Consider the following 7,909-nt stretch of genomic DNA (forward strand, 5'->3'; position numbering starts at 1 on the left):
TCCGGGCTACATAGGCTTCACTCTAGGGCGTTACTCCACCACATCGAATAGTTTGGGCCTTAGAAGCCAACGCCAGAAGCTTAAAATACAATATAAATACAACAGTTTTCCATCGTATAACAGGAATAACTGCAGCCAGTGTGAAAGTTATGGTCATTTCTACGTTCCGGACGACATAGGCTTGACTCTTGGACGTTGCCAACCAGATAGAATAGGTTGGGCCTTAGAAGTCAACGCTCGAATCATAAAATACAAAATATATAGAACAGTTTTTCCATTGTATAAAACGAATAACTGCACCAGAGTGAAAGTTATGGTCATTTCTACGTTCCCGGCAACATAGGCTTCACTCTAGGGCGCTGCTCCACCAGATCGAATGGCTACGGACTTAGAAGTCAACGCCAGGAGCATAAAATACAAAATAAATACAACAGTTTTTCCATCGTATAAAACGAATAATTGCAACCGGTGTGAAAGTTATGGTCATTTCTACGTTCCGGGCAACCTAGGCTACACTCTGTGGCGTTGTTCCACCAGATCGAATAGTTAGGGTCTAAGAAGTCAACGCCAGAAGCATAAGGTACAATAAAAATCTAACAGTTTGTCCACCGTATAACAGGAATAATTGCAACCAGTGTGAAAGTAATGGTCATTTCTACGTTCCTGGCAACCTAGATTTCGCTCTAGGGCGTTGCTCCACCACATCGAATAGTTAGGGCCTTAGAAGTCAATCCACGAAGCATAAAATACAAAATAAATACAACAGTTTTTCCATTGTATAAAAAGGATAATTGAAACTGGTTTGAATGATAGGGTCATTTCTACGTTCCGGGCTACCTAGGCTTCACTCTAGGGCGCAGCTCAACCAGGTCGAATAGCTAGGGCCTTAAAAATCTACGCCCGCGGCATAAAATACAATAAAAATACAACAGTTTTTCCATCGTATAAAATGACTAATTGCTAGCAGTGTGAAAGTGATAGTCATTTCTACGTTCCGGGCAACCTAGTCTTCACTCTAGGGCGTTGCTCCACCACATTGAATAGCTACGGCCTTAGAAGTCAACGCCAGAAGCATAAAATACAATATAAATGCAACAGCTTTCCATCGTATAAGATGAATGTTTGCAAATATTGTGAAAGTAACGGTCATTTCTATGTTCCGGGCAACCTAGGCCTCACTCTAGGGCGTTGCTCTACCAGATCGAATAGTTAGGGCCTACGAAGTCGACGCCAGAAGCATAAAGTACAATAAAAATACAACAGATTTTCCATCGTATAGCATGAATAATTGCAACCAGAGTGAAAGTAATGGTCATTTCTACGTTTCGGGCAGCCGAGGCTTCACTCTAGGTCTTTGCTACAAAAGATCGAATAGCTAGGGCCTTAGAAGTCAATGCACGAAGCATAAAATACAAAATAAATACAACAGTTTTTCCATTGTATAAAACGGATAATTGAAACTGGTTTGAAAGATAGGGTCATTTCTACGTTCCGGGCTACCAGGGCTTCACTCTAGGGCGTTGCTCCACCAGATCGAATTGTTAGGGCCTTAGAAGGCTACGCCAGAAGCACCAAATACAAAATAAATACAACAGTTTTAACACCGAAAAAAACGAATAATTGCAACGAGTGTGAAAGTAATGGCCATTTCTACGTTCCGGGCTACATAGGCTTCACTCTAGGGCGTTACTCCACCACATCGAATAGTTTGGGCCTTAGAAGCCAACGCCAGAAGCTTAAAATACAATATAAATACAACAGTTTTCCATCGTATAACAGGAATAGCTGCAGCCAGTGTGAAAGTTATGGTCATTTCTACGTTCCGGGAGACATAGGCTTGACTCTTGGACGTTGCCCAACCAGATAGAATAGGTTGGGCCTTAGAAGTCAACGCTCGAATCATAAAATACAAAATATATAGAACAGTTTTTCCATTGTATAAAACGAATAACTGCACCAGAGTGAAAGTTATGGTCATTTCTACGTTCCCGGCAACATAGGCTTCACTCTAGGGCGCTGCTCCACCAGATCGAATGGCTACGGACTTAGAAGTCAACGCCAGGAGCATAAAATACAAAATAAATACAACAGTTTTTCCATCGTATAAAACGAATAATTGCAACCGGTGTGAAAGTTATGGTCATTTCTACGTTCCGGGCAACCTAGGCTTCACTCTAGGGCGTTGCTCCACCAGATCGAATAGGTATGGCCTTAGAAGTCAACGCCCGAAGCATAAAATACAAAATAAGAAGAACAGTTTTTCCTTTGTATAAAACGAATAATTGCAACCAGTGTGAAAGTTATGGTCATTTCTACGTTCTAGGCAACCTAGGCTTCACTCTAGGGCGTTGTTCCACCAGATCGAATAGTTAGGGTCTAAGAAGTCAACGCCAGAAGCATAAGGTACAATAAAAATCTAACAGTTTGTCCTCCGTATAACAGGAATAATTGCAGCCAGTGTGAAAGTTATGGTCATTTCTACGTTCCTGGCAACCTAGATTTCGCTCTAGGGCGTTGCTCCACCACATCGAATAGTTAGGGCCTTAGAAGGCTACGCACGAAGCATATAATAAGATAAAAATGCAACAGTTTTTCCATCGTATAACACGATTAATTGCAACCAGTGTGAAAGAGGTAGTCACTGCTACGTTCCGGGCAACCTAGGCTTCAGTGAAGGGCGCAGCTCCACCAGATCGAGTAGCTAGGGCCTTAAAAATCTACGCCCGCGGCATAAAATACAATAAAAATACAACAGTTTTTCCATCGTATAAAATGAATAATTGCTAGCAGTGTGAAAGAGATAGTCATTTCTACGTTCCGGGCAACCTAGTCGTCACTCTAGGGCGTTGCTCCACCAGATCGAATAGTTAGCGCCTAAGAAGTCAACGCCAGAAGCATAAAACACTATATAAATACAACAGCTTTTCCATTGTATAAACCGAATAATTGAAACCGGTGTGAAAGTTATGGTCATTTCTATGTTACGGGCAAACCTAGGCTTCACTCTAGGGCGTTGCTCCACCAGATCGAATAGCTAGGGCCTTAGAAGTCAATTGCCGAAGCATAAAATACAATAAAGATACAACAGTTTTGCCATCGTATAACAGGAACAATTGCAACCAGTGTGAAAGTGATGGTCATTTCTACGTTCCGGGCAATCTAGACTTCACTCTAGGTTGTTTCTCCACCAGATCGAACCGTTAGGGCCTTAGAAGTCAACGCCCGAAGCATAAAATACAAAATAAATAGAACAGCTTTTCCATTGTATAAAACGAATAATTGCAACCAGTGTGATAGTTATGGTCATTTCTACGATCCGAGCTGCCTAGGCTTCACTCTAGGGCGCTGCTCCACCACATTGAATAGCTACGGCCTTAGAAGTCAACGCCAGAAGCATAAAATACAATATAAATACAACAGCTTTCCATCGTATAAGATGAATGTTTGCAAATATTGTGAAAGTAACGGTCATTTCTATGTTCCGGGCAACCTAGGCGTCACTCTAGGGCGTTGCTCCACCATATCGAATAGTTAGGGCCTAAGAAGTCGACGCCAGAAGCATAAAATACAATAAAAATACAACAGTTTTTCCATCGTATAGCATGAATAATTGCAACCAGAGTGAAAGTAATGGTCATTTCTACGTTTCGGGCAACCTAGGCTTCACTCTAGGTCTTTGCTCCAAAAGATCGAATAGCTAGGGCCTTAGAAGTCAATGCACGAAGCATAAAATACAAAATAAATACAACAGTTTTTCCATTGTATAAAACGGATAATTGAAACTGGTTTGAAAGATAGGGTCATTTCTACGTTCCGGGCTACCTAGGCTTCACTCTAGGGCGTTGCTCCACCAGATCGAATTGTTAGGGCCTTAGAAGGCTACGCCAGAAGCACCAAATACAAAATAAATACAACAGTTTTAACACCGAAAAAAACGAATAATTGCAACGAGTGTGAAAGTAATGGCCATTTCTACGTTCCGGGCTACATAGGCTTCACTCTAGGGCGTTACTCCACCACATCGAATAGTTTGGGCCTTAGAAGCCAACGCCAGAAGCTTAAAATACAATATAAATACAACAGTTTTCCATCGTATAACAGGAATAACTGCAGCCAGTGTGAAAGTTATGGTCATTTCTACGTTCTAGGCAACCTAGGCTTCACTCTAGGGCGTTGTTCCACCAGATCGAATAGTTAGGGTCTAAGAAGTCAACGCCAGAAGCATAAGGTACAATAAAAATCTAACAGTTTGTCCACCGTATAACAGGAATAATTTGCAACCAGTGTGAAAGTAATGGTCATTTCTACGTTCCTGGCAACCTAGATTTCGCTCTAGGGCGTTGCTCCACCACATCGAATAGTTAGGGCCTTAGAAGACTACCCACGAAGCATATAATAAGATAAAAATGCAACAGTTTTTCCATCGTATAACACGATTAATTGCAACCAGTGTGAAAGAGGTAGTCACTTCTACGTTCCGGGCAACCTAGGCTTCAGTGAAGGGCGCAGCTCCACCAGATCGAATAGCTAGGGCCTTAGAAATCTACGCCCGGGGCATAAAATACAATAAAAATACAACAGTTTTTCCATTGTATAAAATGAATAATTGCAAGCAGCGTGATGGTAATGGTCATTTCTACGTTTCGGGCAACCTAGGCTTCACTCTAGGTCTTTGGTCCAAAAGATCGAATAGCTAGGGCCTTAGAAGTCAATGCACGAAGCATAAAATACAAAATAAATACAACAGTTTTTCCATTGTATAAAACGGATAATTGAAACTGGTTTGAAAGATAGGGTCATTTCTACGTTCCGGGCTACCAAGGCTTCACTCTAGGGCGTTGCTCCACCAGATCGAATTGTTAGGGCCTTAGAAGGCTACGCACGAAGCATATAATAAGATAAAAATGCAACAGCTTTTCCATCGTATAACACGATTAATTGCAACCAGTGTGAAAGAGGTAGTCACTTCTACGTTCCGGGCAACCTAGGCTTCAGTGAAGGGCGCAGCTCCACCAGATCGAATAGCTAGGGCCTTAGAAATCTACGCCCGGGGCATAAAATACAATAAAAATACAACAGTTTTTCCATCGTATAAAATGAATAATTGCAAGCAGCGTGATGGTAATGGTCATTTCTACGTTCCGGGAAACCTAGGCTTCACTCAAGGGCGCTGCTCCACCAGATCGAATAGCTAGGGACTTAGAAGTCAACGCCAGAGGCATAAAATACAGTATAAATACAACAGTCTTTTCATCGCGTAACAGGAATAATTGCAACCAGTGTGAAAGAGGTAGTCACTTCTACGTTCCGGGCAACCTAGGCTTCAGTGATGGGCGCAGCTCCACCAGGTCGAATAGCTAGGGCCTTAAAAATCTACGCCCGCGGCATAAAATACAATAAAAATACAACAGTTTTTCCATCGTATAAAATGAATAATTGCAAGCAGTGTGAAAGTGATAGTCATTTCTACGTTCCGGGCAACCTAGTCGTCACTCTAGGGCGTTGCTCCACCAGATCTAATAGTTAGGGCCTAAGAAGTCAACGCCAGAAGCATAAAACACTATATAAATACAACAGCTTTTCCATTGTATAAACCGAATAATTGAAAGCGGTGTGAAATTTATGGTCGTTTCTACGTTCCGGGCAACATAGGCTTCACTCTTGGGCGTTGACCCACTAGATCGAATAGTTAGGGCCTTAGAAGTCAACGACCGAAGCATAAAATAAAATAAAAATGTAACAGTTTTTCCATCGTATATCACGAATAATAGCAACCAGTGTGAAAGTGATAGTCATTTCTACGTTCCGGGCAACCTAGGCTACACTCTATGGCGTTGCTCCACCAGATCGAATAGTTAGGGCCTAAGAAGTCAACTCCAGAGGCATAAAACACAATATAAATACAACAGGTTTTCCATCTTATATAACGAATATTTGCAACCGGTGTGAAAGTTATAGTCATTTCTATGTTCCGGGCAAACCTAGGCTTCACTCTAGGGCGTTGCTCCACCAGATCGAATGGTTAGGGCCTAAGAAGTCAACGCCAGAAGCATAAGATACAAAAATACAACAGTCTTTCCATCGTACGACAGGAATAACTACAACCAGTGTGAAGGTAATAGTCATTTCTACGTTCCGGGCAACCTAGGCTTCACTCTAGGGCGTTGTTCCACCAGATCGAATGGCTAGGGCCTTAGAAGTCTACGCCCGGACCATAAAATACAATAAAAATACAACAGTTTTTCCATCGTATAGCATGAATAATTGCAACCAGAGTGAAAGTAATGGTCTTTTCTACGTTTCGGGCAACCTAGGCTTCACTCTAGGTCTTTGCTCCAAAAGATCGAATAGCTAGGGCCTTAGAAGTCAATGCACGAAGCATAAAATACAAAATAAATACAACAGTTTTTCCATTGTATAAAACGGATAATTGAAACTGGTTTGAAAGATAGGGTCATTTCTACGTTCCGGGCTACCTAGGCTTCACTCTAGGGCGTTTCTCCACCAGATCGAATTGTTAGGGCCTTAGAAGGCTACGCACGAAGCATATAATAAGATAAAAATGCAACAGTTTTTCCATCGTATAACACGATTAATTGCAACCAGTGTGAAAGAGGTAGTCACTTCTACGTTCCGGGCAACCTAGGCTTCAGTGAAGGGCGCAGCTCCACCAGACCGAATAGCTAGGGCCTTAGAAATCTACGCCCGGGGCATAAAATACAATAAAAATACAACAGTTTTTCCATCGTATAAAATGAATAATTGCAAGCAGCGTGATGGTAATGGTCATTTCTACGTTCCCGGAAACCTAGGCTTCACTCAAGGGCGTTGCTCCACCACATCGAATAGCTACGACCTTAGAAGACAACGCCTGAAGCATAAAATACAATAAAAATCCAACAGTTTTTCCACCGTATAACAGGAATAATTGCAACCTGTGTGAAAGTGATGCAATTTCTACGATCCGGGCAACGTCTGCCTCAGTCTAGGGCGTTGTTTCACCAGATCGAATAGTTAGGGCCTAGGAAGTCAACGCCAGGAGCATAAAATACAAAATAAATACAACAGTTTTTCCATCGTATAAAACGAATAATTGCAATCGGTGTGAAAGTTATGGTCATTTCTACGTTCCGGGCAACCTAGGCTACACTCTAGGGCGTTGTTCCACCAGATCGAATTGTTACGGCCTAAGAAGTCAACGCCAGAAGCATAAGATACAAAAATACAACAGTCTTTCCATCGTACGACAGGAATAACTACAACCAGTGTGAAGGTAATAGTCATTTCTACGTTCCGGGCAACCTAGGCTTCACTCTAGGGCGTTGTTCCACCAGATCGAATAGTTAGGGTCTAAGAAGTCAACGCCAGAAGCATAAGGTACAATAAAAATCTAACAGTTTGTCCACCGTATAACAGGAATAATTGCAACCAGTGTGAAAGTAATGGTCATTTCTACATTCCTGGCAACCTAGATTTCGCTCTAGGGCGTTGCTCCACCAGATCGAATAGTCAGGGCCTAAGAAGTCAACGCCAGAGGCATAAAATACAATAAAAATACAACAGTTTTTCCATCGTGTAACAGGAATAATTGCAACCAGTGTGAAGGATATGGTCATTTCTACGTTCCGGGCAACCTAGGCTTCACTCTAGGGCGTTGCTCCACCAGATCGGATAGGTATGGCCTTAGAAGTCAACGCCCGAAGCATAAAATACAAAATAAAAAGAACAGTTTTTCCATTGTATAAAACGAATAATTGCAACCAGTTTGAAAGTTATGGTCATTTCTACGTTCTAGGCAACCTAGGCTTCACTCTAGGGCGTTGTTCCACCAGATCGAATAGTTAGGGTCTAAGAAGTCAACGCCAGAAGCATAAGGTACAATAAAAATCTAACAGTTTGTCCACCGCAT

The sequence above is a fragment of the Calliopsis andreniformis genome, unplaced genomic scaffold, assembly GCF_051401765.1.
Source record: "Calliopsis andreniformis isolate RMS-2024a unplaced genomic scaffold, iyCalAndr_principal scaffold0024, whole genome shotgun sequence".
Taxonomy (NCBI): Eukaryota; Metazoa; Arthropoda; class Insecta; order Hymenoptera; family Andrenidae; genus Calliopsis; species Calliopsis andreniformis.